At 40.7% G+C, this 26,800-nt stretch overlaps 1 long non-coding RNA gene across 1 annotated transcript in view; it reads right to left on the bottom strand.

Moving 5' to 3' along the window:
* Positions 1-962: 962 nt before the first annotated feature.
* The window catches only part of LOC147158690 (uncharacterized), a 32,448-nt gene continuing 6,610 nt past the window's right edge, over positions 963-26,800 (bottom strand). Inside the window, exon 4 of the long non-coding RNA XR_015090961.1 lies at positions 963-1,044. This is a non-coding gene — a long non-coding RNA (uncharacterized LOC147158690). The remainder of the gene's footprint in view (positions 1,045-26,800) is intronic.

Here is a 26,800-nt window from a genome sequence, read left to right as displayed (position 1 = left end):
CTCAACTGACAATGAGTCAGAACAGAGGGGTAACCAAAGGTTGATATGTGAATTAAACATTGTAAGAAAGGCTGGGAATGTTTAATTCAACATCTGGAGACCATGCATCAATTGCTTATTGACGGTAATAATTTCTGTGAGAAGAATTGTGAAAAGCCTCGTTATATCCAGTCAGACAGACGCGAACGAGTGTGACGAGAGTTTGGTGGTCCTTGTTTTTTTTCAGGGAAACCTTTATCTGTCCTATCTGCTTTTAACGCAATTCTTAAATTGAAGATAATTTGTCGTCCCATTATAGGAGTACTTTCCCCCCCTCATTTTCTTGGTTTGTGGAGTTTAGACAACAGGTTATGAAGCAAATCGTATCTTGTTTTTTGGCCCTACTCTTATTTTCAAATCAAATTGTTGAAAATAAAAAACATTAAATGCTGTAATTAGTTGCTGCCCAAACAGTTGGAAGAAAAAAAAACACTCAGCAGACAGCTTCTTGCCTTCTCCCCATCTTCTCTCATCAAAGGAGCGGTGGGCTTCCGTACAGTTTAGGAGTCACCATCCCCATTGTTTTTTTCCACGCAAAGTATCCCTAATAGGAAACTGGTGTTTGTTCAAAGACAAGGATCGGGAGTCCTGCCTGGGCAGAGATTCCTAAGGAAAGCCCGGACTTTACTATCAAAAGACAGCTTTTGGGTGAGTAGAAGACCATTAGCCAAGTTTCCACCAAGCAATACAGTTCAGTTCATCTTGCAAAAGTATGGTTGGGAACAGTAAACCCTGATCTGGCTTGTGTTTCCGCCCGTATATGTGATGGCTACACCCGTTGGAGGATCCAGCCCTGTTTGTCAAAATGCTAGGTGGCTAAATGCTAGCATTACTAACATCACATATTGTAAAAGAGTTTTGAAGGTTCCAAATAGGTGACCATATCTGGTATTGGATACTGAAAGAAGTAAAGGAGTACGAACCTTATAGTATCTCCGCCGTATTCATACCATTTTAGGAATGAGCAGTAGCATGCTAGCATAGAAGTTTTGGGGACACGGGAGTCTGTAAAAGATAGCGATAAATTGTAAGAATCTGTGAAGAAAGCAGGGATGAATTTGCATTTAAACAACTATTATGACATAACCAGCGTACAAATACACCTTCCTAAGAATAAGCTAGTAGCTACAACGTAGCTAGTGTAATATGTGTGACAACGCTCCATTAATCACCAGATGACTTTTCCTTTCGTTTGTAATGAATTTGCTAAATTAATGTTTACATTTGCTTGCCATTCAAACAACCGAGTGAATGTTTTTTTTTTTGCCCCATTTACTAGTGGTGTATCTGAAGCTAGCTCATATCTCCAATTTAGCCTCGCAAGATAAAAGGTCTTCTATGTCTCCCCTAAACACCGTACTCAGGTTTACCATGCTGACGATGAAGAGGGAGTCACGCGCGCACTGACTTGCTTTGATTTATTTTGCCAACCTTTCACCTTAACATCCAGAAAACGCCTCACCTTGTCAAAATATTGTTTCAAAGGGCAGTGAACACCGGAGGCTCTGTCAAAGACGAGGCTTTGGCAGAGAGGAAAAAGTGTCAGAGATGGGTCAGGTGGGGCACACAAACTTCATAGAACATCCATTTATGACCAAAAATAATTTGGTATGAGCTCACGAAGGCATGAAAATGTGATATCTAGTTTGTTAGTTCTTCCCAATCAAATTTAATTTCTCTGTCAAATAAAACACAGTGGTTATTTCTCATGTGCTGAGGAAATGCTATTTGAACACATCAGATTTTTTATTTTTTTTGCATTGCTGTTGGCATCATACAACGATGCTGCCAAATGATACTGTCAATATTTGCCGGGTAGTCAGTGCAGTGTGACTGAACTGTGCCTGAGCTTCATCCAAACAGACACATCTTACGACACTTCACCCTCAGTAAGATCTTGCATCCAAATCATGCTTGTGTATGTGTGGAAGAGGAAGAGGATGCGTTTTAAGGCAGTGCTAGAAAATAATGACGGAATCACAAAATGTTGACAGGGCATTTTCACTTTGGGGTGTACTCACTTTTGTTGCCAGGCGTTTAGCTATGAATGGTTGTATTTTGGGTTATTTTGAGGGAATAATAACAACATTGCTATCTATATAACCTGTAAACTGATATTCATGAGTACAATAACAAAACATGAAATAATTATTGATAGCTACTAGCTGATGATTTATCGGAATTACAATTTGTGCTTTCGGTCACATTTCTCGACAGTTGACTCACAAGGAAATTGTTACTCATGCCAAAACATGACCCGATGGAACGCCAGTGAGGTCATCACAGTTCAAATGAATAAAGTTTAACATCTGAAGCATCCTTGGAGCAGAAACCGTCTCAGCTAATGGATAAACTCTGTGGGGGGTCAACCTGCGACCATGTGGTTTCTCACGCTTGTTAGAAATTATATGGGGCTGAGATTTTTTAGTGACAACTTTCAACCTCAGTGAGTCACCTGTTACTACATAACAAGCCAAACGTCTTCTGATGATGAGTGAAATGAAAATAAAGGCACTTCCAAGTACGTAAACATGAAATGTAGTTCTACAGGGTGTGTATTGGCATAAAATTATTAGATTTGTGTTAAAAATGTGTTAGTAACTGGAATGAACTGACTTAAGAGTGGGTTTGATGTCACTGTATTTCGTATATTTATGTTTTTGTTCACTACTGGCTTCTATTATACAAAACCTTTGTTTTGTTTAACCAAATACTGTGAGATATGATGTTAAATATAATGTAGGCTACACTGCTGTCTTACAAATGAGCTGTTTATTTGGGGTGATTTATGCAATAGAATTTGGGGCGCTAATTTACGAGCCGCCAGGCTTCCCATTCTGTCTCCCCCTTTTGGTCACTATGAAGACAAATTCCTTGTGTGTTTTTACATACTTGGGTCAATAAATCTGATTCTGAATCCTTGAAAGATGGCAAGCTTTCCATCATACATACATGGTCATGTACCATTTTTCATGAGACGACAGCAATCCTCTCACAAGGCTGCATGCCATTTCAATGAGTGGTAATGACCAAGAACAACATGAAATCTCTTGATTAATCCCAATATTCTCTCATGTTTATGGTAGACTGTTGGGGAAGGAAGAGGCGGAAGACAAACCAAAGCAGAGACACAACAGGACTTTTGTTCTGTCTGGCAGCAGTCCGAGCTGGTGCCTTCCACACTCCTCATCTAGTTTTGGAACGGAAAGAGGAATGTGAATTTTGGACACACACATATGCAAACTTCACAAGCGACGTCCCCTTCAAATACTGTATCCCTGGTAGTGTTTTGTATGTGCGTACATATAAACAGTTTTTCAGGAAATGTATTAGCATTCGAGTTTACGTTCTAAAAGTAATACAGTTCTCAGTTCACTGGACTTCTTAGCAGATCAGTTATTTCATTGGACTTATTATTACACATTCTCTTCAATCACCAGCCTGAATGGGAGACTGGTATTGGAATGCAGTCAGACCCCACCGCCCACATACAAAATGTTAAACGGATCCCCTGAGGACACCATTGAGATCAGCCATCACACATTTCGTTGTTGACTTTGAACTCCACAAGCTTGTTAGAACCGGTCAGAAAACAACAAGAAAACTAATAAAAGTGTTCAGTCTCTGGATCACAGAAATTCCCTTCATCCATTCTCGATATCTCGTGTCCTCCTTAGATTGGCAGGTAACAGGAGTCTATTGAAATTCCTTAACATTAAATGAATCGTTCATCATTCACTGTCACCAATTATAAATGGTGTCCCTCAGGGCTCTGTCGACAGGCCAATTCCAGTCTCACGTTTTGCTAATGATTTCATTTACTAGTGATTGATAAGAAACTCTATGGAAATACATACAATCCCATTATACTGAGCTGTCCAGTCTGGCTAATAAAGCCACAGAAACATCACTTCCTTCATGAGTGCTGCAATGACCAGAGGTTGTCTCAGGAAAATATGTTGGAAACCTCTCATCCCACCGCCACTAATGTTCTGGCAAAAGAAGCTGCCGTGACTTGAGTTGGTCGTGGCGGATTAGCGGCTGGCAGCCCATCCAGTCGCAGGTCACAGGGCGCTGGAATATGACCTTGATGCCAGAATGAAACAGGGGCCAATGTTTTGTTTATTTCTGCACAATATTACAATTTCCTGTACATGAATTTACGATAATCGTGGTAATGCACCTTTGTTCATATAAAATTGTATCTTCATAAACATGATTTAGGGCTGGGAAATCTGTATTATTTATCTGGAAAAACAAAGCCCTTGAACTCGGTGCACTTCCTGCTTTAGAGAGAACGTCTGGTCTATCCTGCTGGCTTTGTGTGTACACAATGCATGTATCCAAGACTCATAAAACAGCTTTGTTGACTCATTTTAGAGGTAAATAAGAGATTAAAAAGACTGGTTATGCATAATAAAATTGATGGTTGACTATCCTCAACATCTGAGGCAGCATGGGCCTGATTTAGAAGAAAATTGTGCCAGTGGGTACTAGTTAGGCCCAACGACAACATGAGTAGCCCTTGGGTTTGTTCTAAAATATTTAAAAAATATTAAATTATATATATATATATATATATATATATATATATATATAATATTTTTGTGCTGCAGCTTCATAAAAATCACAATAGCATTTGATTCCAATAAATCCTTAAAGTATATGATGCCATTTGGATGCCTGGTAGACTACCTCACAAGAAGGTTCATACCACATATTAACTGTCTAGTCAGTGACATCATTCTGTCTTGGCAGTAAATACCACCACGAGCTTAACTAGCCATACAGTACATTCTTGGAGACAGTGAGCTAATGATTGTCTTAACCATGTGTTTATCACAGCTACTGTTAGACCTCCTACTCAGACAGTAACAAAGTACATAGAAAGGAGAGGCCCTAAAAACATTGCATTATGTCCCTATTTCAACCATTTGTGGATATTTAAAAAGCACACGGTAATTTATAATGTTTAACTTTCTCGTATCACATATTGAGAAACAAAAAAATGTGCAAGTAAACGTCACATTAATGATTAAAACCGAATTCAGCAGCGGCCAATGAATCAGATCATAAGCAGCGGTCCAGATGCTAAAACCACTCAGTGAAAGTAAACACCATGTATGTGATCATTGTTCTTACAATTACTTCATTTCTGGCCAGACATAGACGTTGGTTGAAGCTAGCCAAAGTTTGCTTCTGTTTTGCTTCATTATTTCTTGATTTGATTGTTTTTCTTTCATTGTAAAGACTGCCAGCATTCTCATGGGACAGCAGCGTTTGGATATTAACCCAAAGGCTGTGAATTTTCACAACAGTGGGACAAATAAAAAATTGCCCTGTCATTAATTATAATACGACAAAGCCAGCTATACATCATTACCTGAAAAACTTCAAATAAAATCATACTGGGAATAAGAAACCTGTGATTGGCTGGTGACGAGCCTTTTGTTTTGGTCATTAATGGCACTCACAATGACATTTTCTACGTATTCTTCTTCTATAGAACCCAACTAACAATTATTCGCTGAAAAACTCAACAATTTGTGCCAATCCATGTATTTCTGTGACCCTGAAATGACATCATTGCTCCTTCAAAGGCGCCATGTTAGCGGAGGCGTAACTAGCGTTGGCGTCCAGCTGATAGCTAGTCACCTTGCTGGCAAACAACAGCGTGATGAAATATCCCTGAAGAGGTTTAACAGGCAGACAAGGCTCCTTGTGAGGTTGACAGCGGAGAAAGTAGGTTGGTCACCTTTTTAAGATGACACAGAAAAATATTGGAGTTTAACGGCTGGTAATAGCTGTAGATAGCAGCTAGCTGGTAACAGCTATCAATGTATGGTACTGAAAGGGCTCAATAAAACGTTAAGAGACTTATGATGTTTATTATACTGAAGAAAAAAACATACATTTTTGAACAAGGCCAAAAGTCTGCTTAATGTTGTTGTACCAGTGGAAGCTCATGACTGCTGATTTTCTCTAATCTGAAGCCATGTACAGTAAAAGCAACATGAGGATTCCACAAAAGTCACGTTGCAGACTTGTATCGACCCAAATGGGGTCCTGCACAGTCTTATCATTCTTCATAAAGATAGAGCCCCCCCTGCATTTACCCAGTAAGCAGGGAAAGTCCTTTTCCTCACCACTTTGATGTTGCGTGGAAAAGTGTTTTAGTAGCTGCAGTCAGGCGCCCTCTAACATCCCGCGTGTGTGAAGCTGCTCTCTCCCAAATTCATCATGTGAGGAGAGGAAATTCCTCGGACAGTAAGCGGAGACATTTTTGGAGTAGATACGCAGGAGACCGTCTTTGTTTCGTCTGCGTTTGACAGTCAGTGACAATGTCAAGAGCTCGTTTGTGTGGACCCATTCCATTTTTGTCAGTGAGGGGCAGCCAAGTGCAGACAACTGGAAACCACGCAAAAAAATGTAGCCAACTTCAGCCTGACCTCACCAGACGCTTCTGCGAAACGTATACAGTCTTTCACTCCGTGACACAGCGGAGATGCAATGTTGCGGCAGCAATCGGGGAAACCCAAGGACACACTGATTGTAATGTTTCGTGTACGTAGTTACAGCACAAACATGGTGAACATGTGTTTAAGTAGATATGTTTGTGCGATCAAACACGCCACCGGCACAAGCGGAAAAACACATGCGCACAAACTTTTCCAAAAATATTAACATCGGAAAGCTCGGCTGCACTTATTCGGCGTTGCACATTTAAAGACTCTGTGAAGTGAATTCAAAGATTTGTTTCTACATCTAATACTGACATGTCCAAAAAATAAGACCTATGTAATAGTCAATTATGGAGATCTAGTATGAAAACTGATACTGAAACCGAGTCTGTTTAATCCTGTCAGAGATGTAATAACACTAAGGTGACCAAATGTGTCCTCTTTTGGGAGAACGGATCATTTTCTTACATCCTGTTCGGGCGTAAGGGGTTTTATAAATTCATGAAAATGTCCGGTTGGTATTGCGTGACTTAAACTGTTTAACTGCGACGAGTACCACAATTTCAAGGCCGGGACAAGTGACCTCTTTTTTGGAAATGGGAATATGGTCACCCTAAATAACACCAAAGGCCTGACCAACGTTTACCTTTTGTTGCAGGTTCTAAGGTTTTTCTTCACATTATACCAAAGATTGTAAGCCAACAAACTTCAGATACAAAAGAGGATTCACACTCTTACTCCAGATGTTTGTCTTGCTATGTCTGCCAATTCTCAGTCCAAATGAAACACTCAGGAGACTCCCAGACAGAAGGCTCATCCAAAGCATCCTGGTCTTGCTCATGAAATGAGGAGGCATATTACTTTTGAGATGTTCTTCTGATAAGACGACTAAATAATGATGATAGAAAGAAAGAAACATATGTTGAAGACATGCTAGGGAAGACCACAGTTGACAAACTAACAACTTCAAGGTGTCAGTACGACCTAGCTATCTCTCGTCGCTAACGCTAACAGTGGTGTTCTGCGCGGTCCAGCCTACCAGCCAGCTACTGCAACATCACACCTACTGTAAAGCCACATACTGTTGTGATTGACTGTTGGTTTCAAACTATCAATAAAGACGGAGTGGAGTCAATGATACTTTTGCATGAGCCAACAAAATAAACCCAAGGATTCTCACATAACCTTGTCTGCCCTTGTGAAAATATCTTGCTGAACTGGGCAATAATTAATATTTTCTGTAATAATATTCAAAAACAACTGTAGATCATTCATGGCCTACTATCCACCTTGTCTATGACCTTTGTGTTTATCTACTTTTTGGATTGTCACGTACATACACTAGCTCAAAATGTTTATTCTGCCTAAAACCTTATAATCCAAATAAAGAATTATTGTCCTCATCATCCTATCATTATAAAATACATACATATCTATACTACGGAGGTCCTAGTGCATCGTGGAGACGATTACTGTATAGTAATGGACTGCCTCCCGGGATGAAACGCATACTTGTATTACAATGATTTTCTTTGTCCTATTACATAACACCTGAGTCTGCTCAAGTGAATTTCTTACAAACGCGATCAGGACAAAAAACTAAGGAGAAAAGAAAGAAAGAATGAACAACCGTGAGGTTCCAGCCATAGTCTCCCTGAATATTCTGTGGGTACTTCCAGCTTCCTCAAACATTCCAAAAACTTGCATGTTAGGTTTTCTGAAATAACCTTAGGTTTGAACCTGAGTGTGAATGGTTGTCTGTGTAAACTGTATGTATCATCCAATTGGCTGTCGACCACTCCAAGATGTACCCTGAATTTTGCCCAAAGTCGGGTGGAATAGGAGCAAGCTCATCCCAAAAATCTTCCCAGGCCAGCAGACTGGAGTCTCTCAAGTGTGTCCTGGGTCTTCCTACCAGGGAACACCTCACCAAGAAGGTATCTCATTGTGCATGAGCCGGATAACCAAACTTCTCCCACCCTGGACAACCTGCATAGGAAACTAAGTTCAGCTATTTTTTGTCCACCGACATGTTCTATTGGTCCCCAGTTTCCTTCATCGCTCACTTGTGAACGAGATACTTGAAGTCCTCCACATGAGACAGGACCGCGATCCTGACCAGGAGGGGTCACTCTTTGTGACTGAGGACCATGGCCTCAGATTTAGAGGTGCCGATTCTTATCCCAACTGCAGAACACTCGTTTGTGAACCGACCCAGTTGACCAGTTGAAGATCATGGCTTGATGAAGCCAACAGAACCACATCATCTGAAAAAGCAGAGACTCAATACTGTTGCCATCAACCCGGACCCTTTCAATTTCTTGGATGCGTCTTTAAATTCTACAACTCTGACTGGAAGCAACTTTGACTTACTGTGTGTGGACAATGTGGCCCAAACCCTGACAACGGTCATACAAGGACTGAAAAGTCCGCATCGGGGTTCAGCGCACTACTGGGTGTACTCTGGGGAAACCTACACAGGACACCCCGAGAGCTAACATTAGTCCACATCAACGACAGAATTGGAAACCTTTATTGTATAGACAACGCCCTGACACGTCAGGATTTGGGAATTTCCTCAGCAGGTTTTTTTTTTTTGAGGGGGGTTCCGTGATCCTTCTTACCTGGGATTGGCTGGATGGATGTTTATTTTTAACCGCACTGGTGTAGCGGCAGTCCAATTATTCCTTATCTCTGCTTTTAGATACTGTCAAGCACTTGCAATAATATTGACTCAGCTCCAAATCTAGATTCCCCACCCCCCACCGTTCCCCAGGAAACCCACTCCACCCCTTCATCGAAATCAACCTAGCAATGTTTGGGAAATCCTGCTGACTCTTGAGCTGACAGATGACGATGACATTTTTTGGTGGGAGTGGGAAAAAAGTGGGCTCTTTTAAATCCCATTTTTACTGACTAAAGTTTTGGCGACACCATTACAACTCTCAATCATGCTGTTTGCTTGTTGGCTCGAATAGTGGGAAAACGTTGAGGGCTGTTAACTGGAAGTCTCTCGCGTGGGTGTATTTCCAGAGTATTTCGGTTCAGTGAGTGTTGACATTCCACATTTAGTTAAGTGACGCTTAGTTGTGTACAGCTTCAGACAGAATTCTGGAATGTGACCGAAGATCCTCGACAGTGTGATGACGGCAAGTCAAAGGGACAAAGATGGACCCAGAGCACTAATCGCCATCACAGAGCCATGAATACAAGACACATAGAAGCATACATTCAAGCGTTATCAATGGTACATTTAAGATTTAAGATCATATTTTTTAAACATTTATTTAAATCAATTTCATATCAGTTGTTAACTTACAAAAGAAAAATGCCCATTATCAAGCTTTTTAATGCCTTTCCCAAAATCCAAACTGTAAAGCAACTTTCCACGTTTATTTGGCATGCCTCAAAGCTCCTAACTCTGCCCCAAATCAAGACATTGGAAATGTCTTAAGGTTGCCAAGCATATTCCTCTGATGAAAGACAACCAAGGCAGAGAACAGTTTTAACTTCCCAGAATTCTGTGTTGATACTGATTGATGTGGCATCAATCAGTATCGGGATGACATGACGATATAACTATTAGACACAGCTAAGGGGAAAACTCGTCTTGAGTTTTATTGACTGTGGATCTGATCCACAACCTGACCAGAGGCCAAGTATTGGTGTCAGTGAGATATTGAGTTTTTGTTCCAAGAAATGAAAGACCGGCTGCTTTCATTCATGTAGCCTTACTCACAACACACCGTTGATTGCCAATTAATCAATTTTGCACAATAGAGCCAAAAAAGTTCCCCTTGCACCGGCTTGAAAAGTCAATCAGCGCCGTAATTGTACGATTAGAAACTGGATGCAAATTTGTGCGGGGAAAATGTGCCTCTAAAGTCAAATCTCGGAAATTTTGAGCACACGAAAGTAAGAAACTGTTGACTGCAATGACAAACTGTTCATATTTTTGCTCACAGGCAACACACACAACACAGCGCAACACACACTTTACTGATAAGGTCTTATTACTCCTTTCGTTCAAGGCCCAGTCCAAAGAGTGTTTTGGCTGCCTTGTGTTTCTCAGGAGGGAGACAGGATTTAAGTTGTAAGTTATTTTGGGTATTTAAAGCAGCGCCAGGTTTTTGTGAGGTCTGACCCTGCTTAGGAAACCTGACGGTAACAGTCAATATTGGGAGGCCCGCACTTTAGCGGCTGCGCCTCGTCTCCCCTCTTTGCACAAACATAAATAATCAAAAAAACATTTTTTTTTTTTTTACAAAAGCTAGTCAGTTACTCTCATTAAATCATTCATTATTACTCAGAGACAGCATACACTAGTTGCTAGAATCTTATTGTGTACACAGTGTGCAAATTGCCATTTATCGCTTGAACAGTGACCCGATGAAGCCAAGCTGGCTGTGCTTTGTCTTGTCATTCTTTGGCTTAACATTTGCGTAATCAAATAGTTTTTTTACGGTAAAACACTGCAAAAGACTGCCTAATGAGCGACTCATTACGACAGCAAACTGAACCAGTCAACAATCTGCCTGATAGTGCTTAAATGTCATTATTGTCTAGATAGAAACAAATAGTGACACTTTGCAGACAGTCACAAATAGTTACGGGTTGAATGTCCTCAGTCATCAGTCTTCACAGGTGTAATGTGAATGTAGGTCAACCTCAGCTATTAGGGGTTGTGAAAATTCACTCTTATCTAAAGTCGTGACTCATGACAGAATGCCTTCTATGTAACTGTAGACCTGTAGACACAAAACACCTTAAAAATGTCTCACCTAGGAGAGAAGACAGGAAATGACAGAGAAGACGGACGGGGAAGGTCATGCAAACATTGCCAACGCAAGATGATAATTGCTTTGTTATTAACCATGAGGGCACATTTCTTGTACAGGGTAGCCTATGTTTTATGTAGACCATCAATTATTATAACAGTTACCTTATGATGTGTGTGTTGTACCTCATAAATGTAAACACAAATATTTTCAATAAAAGGCTGTTCTTTCAAGTATAAGGCCTAAATAGACACACATCGGCTTTGAAGACTTGGGGAAAAAAAAGGACTGTTTACCACGTTGCACTTTGTGGTGGGTCATCCAGGAGTACGGGGGCACCCTGCACCTGGTCATTATCTTCATGGATAGAATTTCTTGGCATTGTCAAGGGTAGTGGGGGCCTGACAGTTTCATCTCTGTATCTTTGTGGATGACGTGGTCCTGATAGATTCATAGAGATCCAACTTTCAGCGACTCCTAGGGTTTTGTCTATTGTTTTTTTCACAACTGAGGGACGGAAGATCAACAGCATATGGGTGCAACATCCACAACGATGTGAAACCAAGACATGTGACTTAGTGAAGTTCTGAGGGATCAACTTCTTCCATAAATCCTTCCAGGTAAGAATGATATAGCAAATTAATGTGTTTGCAATAAACTCTTCAGGAGTGCACAAACTAGTCACAGGAACCCATTGACTTCTGCAATTTGTAAACATACTGTACTTCTAGTTTTTGGTTAGCAAAAAGATTAAAAACTGGAGTCCAAAAGTTATTCCTATGGGGTATATTATACTACATTGTACATGGAAGGGGAATTTTGCGTGCTCCGACCCAACTTTGAAGGACTAATAAAACTAACTGCATACTACGCACGAATCAGGGGTGACTCGAATTAAGACCCGACATCCAGAACTGTTTGCACATGTAGGAGAATTCTTAGCCGGCTAATGAACATTATATTTAATTATTAAGCAATCAGTCAATAAAGCCCATCTAGCCAGTGTATCTACACCTTCAATGTTACTTTGTCTTAGGCCTCTGCCGCTATCCTAGCGCAAAGGGAGTTTGCAAACTTTTGATGCTGGACCAGAGAGACGAACCTCACTGGAACCTTGGTCCTAGCTGGCCGGCATGATAGAACATGGATGGATTCAAAACCTCGGCAAAGGCGAAAAAACACTTTGGGTTCTGCCGTAAAGTAAATACTTTAAACTAAAAAGGAAAACCTTTCCATCGGTTGACGCGACTGAATTAGCACGTCTGCCGCACACAGTCTTGGTACACTCTGATATGTTTTCAAAAAAGTTGCTGTGAGTCCAAACCTTATGGCTTCAAATGCATGCATAAACCCCAAAATGCCTGCTGTGATGCACTGTGGTCATATGCGACAATCTCTCTGTAAAAGCCGTGAGGAGATCTTCTGTCTTCTTTCCCTCAGGTTGTCTAATATCTGATGTTCCCTCCAGCATCTGCTCCGCATTCCCTCAAGCCCGAAGCTTAGGTCTCTCAGTGTGAGGGAAAGCCACATTTTATGCGAGTCTCATTCCAAGCAGTAGGCTTTACAGAGATATAACGTTTAAAATAAAAGAGAAGGACAGAATCTAAGGAAGCTTGGTATATCATTGATGTTGGTCCTGGAGTGGATTGAAACAGCGGACATGCTGCCTTAAAGGGTAAATATACGAAATATTCCGGAATGAAACTGGATGGAACGAGTAAGCTGTGATCTACAGTACTTTGTGGAAGTTTTCATTTGCTGTGACTTGTCTTACCCTATTTGTGGCGGCCGTGGCTCAGGGTGGAGAGTGGGTCGTTCAGTAACCAGAAGGTCGGCTGTTCGAATCCCGCTCTCCCCAATGAATGTGCCGTTGTGGCATTTCACACACATTGCCCCCAGTGCTACTCTCACTGGTGTATGGAAGGTGCGAATGTTTGTTAGTGGTCGGAGGGCCCGTAGGCGCATACTGGCAGCCACGCTTCCGTCAGCTTACCCCAGGGCAGCTTTGGCTACTTAAATAGCTTACCGCCACCACAGTGTGGATGTTTGAGTGCATGAATAATGTATCCATTCCATTGTAAAGCAACTTTGAGTGTTTAGAAAAGCGCTATATAAATCTGATGCATTATTATTATTTGAATTGAACGCACTGGTTTAGTAAGAATAAACCGTACTGCTGATATACATAAACTATTTAGACAAAAGTATTAGGATATTTCACATTTCACCTAGAAATTGAAAAAAAGATTGGGTAGGTCACCCCATTTGTAGGCTTCACTGTTCATGTTGTTTGAACCAAAGATGGTTTTGGATAATTTATAATAAAGACTAACATTTTTGACAAACTGTGCTCAGTCTGCAAATCCTAGGAATCTCTTTGGTGCTCCTCAGACATCCAAACCGCACCAGCACACAAAGTCCCTGTGGACAGGATATGTGGGACCTCCTTAGAGCTCAATGAATCCAGTGTGTTGCCTGACTAAACGCGCCGACATCTGGTTCATCTCAGGAGGTGTGTCCTCCAAATCTTGGCCCACTCCTCGTTATGTAATGTCCAAACAGTATGGATTACATAACAATTACCTTTAAAACTTCTTACCTTGGCTGGCTGGACACCTGAACACTCTCATTGCACATGCACGTGTGCAGTCTCTTTTTTTTTTTTTTTAAACCAGTCCAGGCTAATAATGCTCATTTAATGGTTAGCTCGGCTCAAATATCGCACCTGACACTCCATCGTTTGAGTTGATCACACAAATCTGTCTTTTACGAGGGTAGGTTTCATTCTTGTTGCGAATAGAAGAGCCAATACCCAAACATCAGGATCAGGCTATTTGCTTCTGAGTTTGGCCAGACAGACGTTATAATTAGGTTATAAAACGATACACCTGACACTTTTGTTGCATCCAGAACTTAGTTACATAAGCCATAAGACAAACAACATTAAAAGAGTAACACAGAGGAAGCGGATATAATAAGCACACAGTTATGCAAGTCATTTATTAGAATGTTCAATTGTGTTTTATCTATTTTCACAATCACTGGCCATTTCTAGTTATTCCTGCGGTTTGATTTCTCTGAGTGGTGTATGTTACGTGTCAAGAACATCTGCACGGCTCAAAAGACAAGTACTGAATTCCCAATTATAAAATCATTTAAGTAAAGAAAATGTCCACTTAGCTAGCTGAGCGCATATGTGCACAGTCTTCCAGTAGCATGAAGTAGATTGAGTAGCACTACCTTATATGTGGCATTTTTTAACTTCTACTACTCAATATCAACACACTTTTTAATCAATACCATGGCTCCTTTTTACTACGTTCAACCATAGGTCACTGTTTATGTTGTTAGCTAGGAGTTGGCTGACATTTGTTCTAGCTTGGAAACATTACAGGTAGTCAGACAGGACCGCTGTCCTTTTAGAATTGCAATTGGAGAAGCACAGTTGTGGCATGCTAATGTGTTATTAAAAAAAGCCAAGGTGCTAGCTAACTGACTAGCTAACTCGTTCTCATTGAAGCTCCCATTGTGTATTTTCTTGAGTGGTAAAACGAGCCCCCCAAACAAAACAAAAAAACAAAAACAATTGAACAAAATCAGCTGCTGAAAGAATTAAATTTTTAGTTTCCAGTGTTATGTTGAAGTAAATGCAAGTATTTACGACAGCCCACAGCAACCCCCCTTGCTTGTGTAATGCCAGTTGTATTTCTTACAATGTTCTATGTGGCTGCAGCTTAACTTGTATACTTTCTCTTCCGTACTCAAGTTGATCTCGGATAATCCCTGGAACTCGTGCTTCCTGCAAGAAGAATTTGAGACTGGAGGTGGATTGTAAACTGTGAACTGCTCAGCACGTCAATATTTATGTGCATGTGAGATACTAAAAGAGTAGTAGTAGCTTTTTCTTTTCTTTTTCTTTTTACATCATACCTTGGAATATCAATACATCATTTTCATTCATGATTATTCAATCTTCTTTGCCTGTTAAATTTTCTTTGACTAATTTATTTTACTGCCTGCTGGAGGCGGGAGGCTCCGGGGATGACCCAGGACACGCTGGAGAGACTATGTCTCTCGGCTGACCTGGGAACGCCTTGGGATCCCGTCAGAGGAGCTGGTTGAAGTGGTTGGGGACAGGGAAGTCTGGGCTTCCCTCCTAAAGCTGCTGCCCCCCTGCGACCCGACCCCGGATAAGCGGTAGTAAATGGATGGATGGATGGAATTTATTTGACTTCATATTTTTCAATAAAGCTGTGGGTGGTATACATACTACAGATCACACAAAGAAGAAAAACGCTACAATTAAAATTAAGAAAATGCCTCAGCAGCTGCCAGAATCTCATAGTATTCATAAAGCTTTTCTTAAGTAGCTCATTGTACTCTGACCCAAATTAACCTTCCGCAGCATTCTCTTAATTATTCTGTGAACCTCAGGGTGGGACGAAGGAACCGGGGGCACTGCTCAGTAACAGCCGGAACGCCAGAATCTGTTTTGGTTTAGATGGAATCACACTGGGAGTGCTGAAAAGCACACATTCCATCACATTTTGCTTGTGTGCAGCCTAACGGAAGGCTGCTGTGATTTGTTCTCCGTCTACTTTTATTAGCCTTATCTGGCCTATTGCTGACACTCAAGTATGCCGCACGCTCGGTGTGTCCTCCGAGTGCTCATAAGGCAGATGTGATGGAAGCTAACTTCACGCCTCAACATCCACAGAGGCAAGCGCGTGTGGACTTTATGTAAGAGCACATTTGATTGAGATGCCGTGGATTTTATTGTTCTGCAGAAGCAACACGTGCACATGGAGAGAAATGTTACGAGATGAGGGATTTGAGTCACTAAAAAACGGTTTATTTCTAACAGCTGGTTAAGGGTGTCTTATTCTGTTTGATTGCAGCATAACATCTAAATGCTGCTTCACCATGTTTGTTTTGAACTTTAGTTTGCACTAATTGACCTCAATTGGGGTTACATTTTGATTCGGAGTATAGGCACGCCAGAATAATAGTGCTGTCCAATGTTAGCAATTGGAAGTTTTTTTTAAAACCATCAATGACATCATTGATCGGCTCCGCAAAATAAGACGTTATATGTTATATTTAATGAATCGAGAAATCTCATCAGCCATTTCACAACTGACCAAAGATTTCTAAGGTTCAGTGGGATATTTCCATTCATAAGAGGCACGACCAAGAAAATCAAGTGCTTTCCAGCGGTTTTATTAGCCACGCGAGGCAATCGGTCACGGCCCCCTTTTACCTTTCCTTGCACTCTTTTGGGGAATAAGAGAAGTTGAGGCTATCATCTTAGACCGGCTGCGGCCAACCTGGACAGAAATCTGACAGCAAACACAGGAAATTAATGACATTCCCAAAACTATGAAGTTAACTTTTTCTCAGATTGGAATTAATTAGGTTAAACCCACGCCGCCTCTCAGACCTTAAATAAAAGATAAACATGTAACTTTAATTGAAAATGTAGGCAAATATACATTTTTTTATTATGTAGGTATTGTAAGAGGCAGCACGGTGGATTAGTGGTTTGGACGTCTGCAGGTTCCCCCAAGGTAGCATCAGTGCGGCTTCCTCACACATTTTGAAACATTTTAGGTTAATCGAAGACTAAATTCTCCATATGGTTGGTTCCATCTTACTCGTTCTACATACATGTACATACTGTTGCTGTAGTTTTCAAGATAAGGAGGCTACGTTACGTAGATGCAGTCCAGTTTTCATTTATCCGCACCAACAATAATTTTTCACAATTTTCTTTGAACTTCAAGCTATTATTGCCCTAGATAAAGATATAGTCAAGTCAAGTTGATTTATATAGATAGCCCTTAATCACAAAACAGTGACAAAAGGCTTCACACGCCCATGATCTAACACTTTACGAAAACACTGATTTGACAACAAGAAACAATAATACAACCTGAACTTTTTGGGTTTGCTTAGCTCTTACATAATTTAGTTGCCTTGAAATGACAGGATGTTAAAAGTTTATATTGTGCATCATTAGCCTAATGTGTTTTCTCAGCTTTCATTTGAGAAAACTGCAAGATACAATCTTTTGATTGTGCACATGGAAGTTAAGTTTGTGGAAAATGCTGATATTGCCAGTGAACACACAAGCTCACTTCAAAATACAAAATGTCGACATCTTGTATTAAAGAAGTGAATTTTACCATCTGGCTGGACAGATGTTAACATAGGTGACACTGACAGAGAAGAGAGACAAACTGACATGCATGTCAAATTATTGAAGCCTTCCTTAAAGTTCAGAATGCGTTAAAAATGGTTTAATTTTGCAACTAAAAAAACATTTACTTGCACATGTGCAACCAATAAATGAGCTGACTAAATCATTTTTGTTGATGAAAAATTGCTGTTCCGCATTTCAGCACAACTTTTGTTGAGTTTGTTTTGAGTTGGTTTGTAAACAGACATTAACAAGAAGTAAAGCCTAACTACATTTTTAGTCGAGGCGATTAGAAACTCAATATGCATAACGCCATTGCCGTATCATTTAGTTCATTTTCCGTGTCCCGCTTGTCTGCTAGATTCATTACAGGAGTCTTGTCATTTGGTATCCTTTATCACAATTTAAGATTAGGACAAACTATGTGACCACCTGAAACTTCTTCCTCGCTCAAAATTTAAAGACATGACCTAAGCTAAACTATTTGGTCAAATAAGAGTGTGGCTGAGGATGCAGGGAATGCAAAAATGGATTTCTCTCCTGGCTCATGATTTAATCTTGTAGCTGGATTAGAGGCGAACAATGACCCTCTTTGGTACATTTAAACGGACACAGGCATGTTCTTTGGCTACCTCGGAGGACATCAACCATAAAAGCTGCTCTCTTATACTGTAATCTTCCTATCAAAGTCCCTGGACAACACGGGAGCCAGCAGACCTGAGTGTTGTAGACGGATTTGGAATGAAAGTGCGTGGGTATCAGTGTGGCTTTGTTAATTGATAACATGACCCCCCACATCGGCTAATTCTGGCCTCTTACGCAACTATGCTCGGGCAGCTACTTTTTTTGTGAAACTTCACTGCCTGCATGATTTCTTTTGAACTCAATCATCTGTGCCAAAGGAGGTTACTTTCTGCTTGGTATCCATGGAAATTCCATTGGCACACAAGACTACGATGCTCAAATAATATACGGACGAGACTGGCGAGACATTTTGAAACGTTCTTCTTCCTTCTATCATTTGGCTGCAAGCCCATCTTTTGAGTGTCCTGAAAGATCCTCTACTGTTGACAGAAAGGGGAAGTGGCTTGGTCCCCTCTCATCTTTTCCCTAAAAAAGTGATGACCACATGCTGTCATTGCAGTCTGTATTTTCCCAACTATTACAGTCAGTGTCTCCTTCCTTTTCAGCAATCATGGCATCAGTCATAATGTGTGTAATTGCAATGCCTGGCAGGGCAACATGGCGGTAATCGCTATTCACTTTCTAATCCCTGTTCTCGTACTTGAGTGTTCAATGGGTTTTCTCTCACTTGAATTCTTTTTTGCTTTCTTTTATATCTGTCTGTTCACTCGTCCAACTCCACAACGGGCTTTTTCTTCTCCTCGGTCGCTAAGCGCTTTAACGATGCACGCAAGCGTGAATGAATTCAAAGGGAAGGAGCGTCACCTTTGAGATGTGTGGCTGTGTTTAAAGCTTTCACCTATTACAATCGCTCCCTTGATGAAGATATCAAAGTTGAATCAAAGGTAAACTGTATTCTTGCATAAAACTCAAAAGTGGGATCAAAAGCCCACCACCATGGGAGTAGAAATAAAATGTATGATCAAATTCCAGGACCTCTGTCCCTGTGATGTCAAATCCATGAGACTGTGACAGTAAATACATGGGAAGTGTGCACCTAGCACTAAGCGCTAACTAGCTTTTTGACAGTTCTACTCTCGAGTGATGCTTTTCCAGGGGCAAAACCAGGCTGAATTAGATACTATTTATAGATGCTAGTCAAGACAGGGTTCAAGCATGCCAGGTTGATACAATATGAGTGACATAATACTACAAATGTGTCCTAAAACACATACGTTAGCAAAGTCAGGAAATTAATCACTTTCTTGATGAAATGCTTATTCTGCATTATGCAATCAGTGTATAAAAGCTCAAACGTGAAAGTGGGAAAGCATAATGGAGATCAGACATAGTCATAGTCACATCCACCATTTATGAAATTATATATATATTTTTAAATGGGTTTGGTACATGAATAACCTGAAAGGCAGTTTATTGCTCACAGACTGTCTGGGTATGTGTCTTTAGGATGCTCCTATTTGAGACGTTGCTATTCTGGTTCAAAATTAAATGAATGTGGAAAATAGCTCACAGCGCAGAAGACCATCTGTCTGTATTCAAGATATTATCCTCAACAGCGCATAGTCAATGTCGATTTTTTGTTAAGAAAGTCCGGCCTCAAGTTACCAAATTACTCAGTTTGATCGGGTTATTAGCTCATTTGAATGACGGTCTTTACCAACAACGCAAATCAGGCAAAATAATAAATAAAAGGCCACAAATTAGAACTTGTTTTACCGAGTCTAAAACCAAATCGGCTTTTTGTTAACAAAATGCCAGATGTGATGGGGCCACCCAGCAAGGCACGGTAGACTAGACGAGAAATGATGATGCGCTCGATTTTATGCCGAGCTCTTGGGCGCCTGTCTACAAAAATAGAGCCCTACAACTTAGTTTTTGTTCAGAACAGTGTCCTCTATTTTGTCGTTCACAATTGTTAGATTAATTTCTGAACAGTTAAGCATTTCGACTGTGGTTCCATTAAAAGGAATGATGTGATAGTGGTACCAGTGTTTCAACAACCATGCTACCATCCATATTTTAAGAGACCATCTCAAAGACTGCTTTTATAGTAAATATTTAATATTGTTGTTGTGGTAACGAGCTCTAAAGCGATGGTTATAAACTCAAGTGGTTGACCTGAGTCATAACTACTGACGGTATCATGGCTCCCTAAAGGCAAATATCAGTCCTTTGTGTATATTTGTTTTGCCTCCCCTGCAGCCATCAGAGTCCTCTCTTCAAACCAATAGCATCTCTGCATCCCTATAGCTCAAATATGGCGAATTTATTAAACTAGCGCCATTTGGCTGTGGAAGCCCCTTCCGATATGAGATCAAGATTTAACATTCCATCCTTTGATGTCGGTGCAAGTTTACCCCCAAGAACATTATATGGAGAGGAAGGGAAAACAAGCATGTTGTAATTATGGGAGAACTCATTTCTCCTGACTTCCTGTTATTGAGAACGCACTGCAAATAGGCTGATGGCACGGTATCAGGCACATTCAGAACGTTTCCTCTGACTGGGTGCTTGCCACTTTGATGTGCTGAGAAACAGCCACACACATACACAATGCATGTTTCACAAAGAATGAATGATGGAGCGAGGAATTGGTCGCGAGAAGCGGGAGGAATTCAGAGTGAAAAGAAATTGGGACTCTGACAGTCTGGCCTGAAACTGATTGGTGTCTTCTTCTTGAGCTGGTCTTAATAAACTGACCACAATTTTGAGCGTACGGGTTTTCCTATGTTTGAATCTGCTTCAGATGTTTTGGGGATATGGCTGAAAGAAATAAGAACCTGGTTCAAGTCTGGTTCATGGAAAGAGCAGGTTGGGAAGAACCCTCCAAACTATGCAACCAAAATTTTCATTTTATGCAGCTGGAAATCTATGACTGACCACCTAAATAGAAAATGATATCTCTCACACAGCATATAAGTGAAAAGCAAAAAGGAAAAGACATATCCAAATATTATATTTAACCCAGAAATTGATATGTTTGCACATAACATTTCCCTAGGAGCTGTGGTTCCCCACTGTTCTCTGGTGCGATGAGCCAATGCTGTAGCGGCACGCAAGCTGTAATTTTAACGCAAACACCGCTATAAAAGTGGGCTCATCCACTATTATTAGTGGTGAGAATTTGAAAGACTTCAGCGGCCACAGCTCTACATGAAGACCGTATTAAATCACTGCAGAAGGAGTTGTAGTTGTAGAGTCGGATCAGAGACGTCGAGACAGTTTGGGGGTAACTAAGGTTTCGGAGAGCTAATAATCACCAACATCGTGGAAATCCAAGAGGGAACAAGTAAGAAAATTACAAAGAAACGCCAATCACATTTTACACAAAATAGTCAAACCGAATCGTGTCCAAACTGAGCTCACCAAAACATGGTCATCAAATTGTTTTGCTCTTTGGTTCTCATAGTTTCTTTTGATGTTTGAGTTGTACCACTGTTCAAAAAAAGAACGAAAATCTATTTAAATCCTCCATCCCACCTCTCTAAGGAATAAAATAATAATCAATGGAAATCCAAATCATTAACTCATTGAGGACAAGATTCTGAGTAGTGTGTATGACCTCCACGTCTCCGTATGCAGTTGCTCGTAAAGAGATCGCAGAAGGTCTTTTGACAGATATCATCCCAGGTCTCGATCAAGGCATTACAGAGGCGCTTGGTTCGATTGAGGTGTGGGAAGTAGTAGGCCTACAGCATCAATACATTCAGTGTCCTGGAATTGCTGACTCACCAGAAGGAACCCAGGGCCAGGGTTGGGGAATCTTGGTCCAGAAAGTAAACATTTTGCAATAGATTGACTTTAGCCACAGGTGTTTCTACTCAACTGGCAGGTAAACAAGCTTGTCTCCACCTGTAGAAGTAGAAGAACCTGCGGCGAACGTCAAACTGTTTCAGGGTTTTTACTTTCTGGATCTGGATTCCACAACCCTGCCCGCAGGGCTGACTGCACCCAGTAGGTCCGAGGATTTTATCCTGGAACATAACTCTTGAGGTCCCCAGACCATCACCAATCTTGCCAAGATGGTCATTTTGGACAATGTTTATGTTGTTTAATTAAGCCAAGTGTCTCTTTCACGTCACGTAATCAGAGTAAACCTGCTATCATCTGTGAAGAGAACAGAGTACCGATGGTTCTGCCGATTCTGGTGCTCATCGGGTTGCACAGCGCAGCCCAAACTCCCCTCACTTCTTCTAATGTCCTGGTCTAAATTCAAGCATGAGAGTCATTCCCATCCGATAATTTTATGATTGAAGTTTTGGTCTTGAGTTGTCCTTAGTCTGATGGGTCAAATGCAAGGACTCAATGTCTACTGTTGTCACTGCTCCAACTTCCTCATGGAATAAATGAGATACCCAAGTATGAACAAGACTACATACCCAGATGTGCCATTTAAATCAAATAGGTGCAACGCTGTTTTTCATTCCAAGTCCTGCTAAATTAAGTGTGCAAAAGTATGCTTCAACATGAATCGAAATGCTCAGTCACAGGGCATGCAACGTGAGCTGTGTGCTTGTGTGGGCAGTGTGCTTGGAACTTGCCTTTACAAAAGAAACAGGAAATGAAAAACCAGTCAAAACAAGGCTAACTTGTATTGAGGAATCAAAATAATACTTTGAAACAATGAAAAACTTTGTTCAGGACCAACACATGTATTCTAAAAATGTTGCTACCCTTTTGTTAGACAGAAAAAGCAAAATGGCCACCTAAATAATTATCCATCCATATTTTGTTGCACAGCCTTTTGAAGCAATGCCTGAAATCTAAACGTTTCTGGAACACCTGTTGACTTTTTTTTTTGTCCAATCCTTGTGACCTAACTGCCCTTGCTGTCCCAGGTTTGAAAGTCGCCTTCTTCTGACTGCTTGCCTCAGATCCTTCCCCAAAATACAAAAAACAGAAGAATAGAATTTGGATGTGAGATCTTCAGAATAGTCCAAAATTTTTAATCTTTTGCTCTATGGATCTTGATCCACTTGGAGTACCAATAACCTGTAGCTGAAACCGAGCCTCCTGACACTGCAGCTGCTACCCTGAATACTTTTTATAGTTATAAGATTGCAGATTCAAGACAAACCGTTCCGGATGTTGAAATCTTGTCAACTGACTAGAACTCTCATTATTGTTATCGAATGTTTCAAATTACCTCACACTGCAGAGATAACCTATCAAATGACTGGGGAAAAACACAGTCCAAATACTTTGGACATAGCTTTATATCAATCCACGGTCGTCTGCTATGAAAGCGTTTTAAAGTCTTGCTGAGGCTTATGTCAAATCTGAGCATTCTTTGCATTCCTGCTCCCATCCACAACACACCCATGGGGTGTGTAAAGTGGCATTTGATTTCTTCTTTGACTCCCTCTGATAGCATCTGATTAATCTTCCGTCCATTGTTTGTCTGCTATACAGCGTCTGTCAAGAACCTCTATGTCGTACTAACAAAACAAAATGGCAGTACTTTAAATTTCGTTTTTTCTATGTATCTCCCTTCATCACTCGAGGTTGAAATGAGTCCTACGACAAGAGGCTTCTTCTCCTGTTGCTATGCCAACTGTAGAGGTCACACATAGTCTCATAACAAGAGGCTTTACTAGCCCTCTGCTTCTGTTTCCTTCCTGGTATTACTGCTGCAAAGAGCTAAAGAAGCTTGTGAGAGAACCAAAGAGTCCTGCTATGACTGCATGTGAATCAGCTTTGCGAATTATTCTCCTTCCTTTTGGATATTGCGCACTTTCAAAGACAGGCTTTGAACTGAGTCCATGGCATTCTAAGTCAGGGTTTACCACACAACAAAAAGTGGACTGGCATCCAAAGGGAAAGCTTATTGGGTCAGTCTGACCCCTAAAATAAGTTTAATGTGATGTGATTTTTCTCATTCAATGTCAGCTGGGATAGGCTCCTGCACACCCACGACCGGTGGTGTAGTGGTCCCTGGAGAACCAGATTATGACCAAAATGAACTCTGCAGTAGTACAAATGAGGATAATGTTACACACCCATGCTTATATTTTCAAGAATTATTTTGAACTCTTATACTTACCTAAAGTAACAGGATATTTGGTGTTCAAAAATTCCTGAGTGAAGTGAAGTAAAATATCAGTGTTTTTAAGCTATCATTAGCAAGTTTAGACATATGGCTAAAGTGACTGCCAAGCAAACGTGTGCCAGCACAGATTTTTAACCACATCCCTGAACTAAATCAATACAAATGAAATTTAAATGTTACTCCAGTAACAAGGCGATTAACTTCTACCAAAGTCATTTTCTGTGAAGATACTTGCACTTTTACTCAAGTATCGCTTTATGGTACTTTATACAAGACTGTAGTCAGCGGTCTATAACACAGACCGACGGATGTATTATGGATAATTGTCACTGACAACATAGCTGTTAACTCTCCTGACTCCCACTAATGACACTGTGAATGTGGGAGTGAACAGTCTGTCTCTATATGTGCCCTGTGATTGGGATCGGCGCCATCTCCCCACGCCAGCCTGAACAGGATAAGCCGTAAAGAAAATGGATGGGCCTGATTTAGAGGTTGGTAAATTCTATTTTCTCGAAATATCAGTATTTCATGACAAAGGAATGCTTTAGCGAATGCCAGTGGAAATCATTCACAACGCCACTATACAGTATATAGTGTACACAGAACAGCTGGAGCACATGTGCAACTTATGCAACAAAATGGCCCATTCATCTGTTGTATCTATGGAGGTATTGCAGGTGTGTGAGCTACAGAGCGTGCACACAAGATAAAGGACATGATCAGATAGTTAGCGTATAACGTAAGGGCAGAGGAAAACGAGTTTCAGATTTATTGTATAACCTGGATTACCGTCAAATAACTTTTTATGGGGCACCACAGTGGGTGAGCGGTTAGCACGTCTGCCTCACAGTTCTGATGTCCTGGCCCTCTTGTTTCTTTTCCCGGTGCTTCTGTGGCTAGCTAACTTGTGGACTATAATCTGCATCTGTATCCAACTAAGGCACAGCAGTAGGAGATGCTAACGTTAGCATGTGTGTTTATTTCTGTCGTTTCTTACTATATAACCCCAAATGCTACAATAACAGAAGAAAATCCATCTTGACGAAGCTGTGAAATTTCTGAAAATGTCTCTGTAAGCAAACCTTTCAGAATTGAGCCAATTTGTGGTGGCTTTACCCAAGCGCCATTAATTTCTCTCTAGTCGTCTCTTATAACGCCATAAAAAGTCACTAGATCTGTTTTAAACCATTAACTACAAGTGTGTTTGATAACCTCTGTCTGTGTTAGTGTAATAATAATAACTCTTTTCCTACCCTGAGGATCAACAAGCATTCTTAGGCCATGACCGTGAAAGTCCGGAAGGCTCCCGGGGGCCAAACACGGCTGCAGACCCAAACAAACGATTGTGTTACCTAATGTCGGAAATCCCTCATTTGCAAAGGCTGTTCTGTGATGGGGGGGCCTTATCACATGTGTATCAAAACAGCCAAAACACCAAGTACAATTTTAGCATTCAACTGGCATTTCCAACTGTCCACCTCGTAACGCAAACACGTGTTTTATATTCTACCGAGAGACTTTCCGCCATTGCTACAAGGACAGGCCTTTTCCAGCGCCATCGTTTCTCCTTGAGGAAGAAGATTGCGGGTTGTTTATTTTGACATCTCCACGGAAAAACATAAGAAAGATGCAGATTAAAGAGAGCAAATAGCGCTCGTAGGCAACATTTCAGCCTGTGCTCTTTCCAAACACGTCATCGTGTTCTAATGTCAGGGACACACAACGCTCTTCAGATGTTTACTCAAGCTACGTAAGGCCAAGTTTTTGATTCAATCTTATTTCTTCATTCGCTTAACCACGTTAAAAGCATAGAAAAGCGGAAAAAGATGAAACAAATTGTTCAGTCACTTTGCTGAAGGAAAATAAAGACCGAAACTTGAATGGAATTAGCAAGTCTCCAGGAAAGTGATTAAAAAAAAAAAAACTTTAAAAAAACTAAATAAAATAATAATAGTGATTGTATTGGTTGTTTGTTCAGATTCAACATTTTTCAATATCGTATAAATCCTCCAGTTTCCAATAAAACCACATTACATTTTCATCAATTACCATGGGAAGTATCCAACATAACAGTTCCAGAAATTGCAGTCGCTGTTTGTCTTTTTTGGGCAGCATGGTGGCACATGTGGTTAGCGTGTCTGCCAAGCAGTCAGAGGTTGCGGCTTTGAACCTCAACTTGCAATCAATTGAGATTTTAGATATTTTTCATGTTGTTATCAATCAATGTGGATGTCATTATTATTACCACTGCTACCAGCGTCTGATTGACTGCGTCATGTTTGTTTTATTTTCCAGCTCTTACGGTGTAAGAGGTTTGCGTATGAGACAAAGAAAAGGAGAATTAAAAGGAAACTTTAGATCACCAGCAAAGCTTCATTATTTCAAACAACGCTACAATGTGCATTTCAAAGGAGAGAGTTTTTTGACTCACTATGGGTAATATACATTTATCAACACTCAGCGAGTGGTGTCCTTAAACAAGTGCCTGCATCGTGTGGCGCCAACAATCAACATCTCCGTTTTATCAGCATCAAGAAACAAGAAATTGAAGGACATCAATTGTTTATTCTAATCTATGCACGCCTTTGAATTGCAGCAATCATGCAGGTTTGTTATTCTAAAGGCT

The sequence above is a fragment of the Leptonotus elevatus genome, chromosome 18 (genome assembly GCF_054856555.1).
Source record: "Leptonotus elevatus isolate MCC_2025b chromosome 18, RoL_Lele_1.0, whole genome shotgun sequence".
Classification (NCBI taxonomy): domain Eukaryota; kingdom Metazoa; phylum Chordata; class Actinopteri; order Syngnathiformes; family Syngnathidae; genus Leptonotus; species Leptonotus elevatus.
This window is presented reverse-complemented; position numbering and strand designations above follow the sequence as displayed.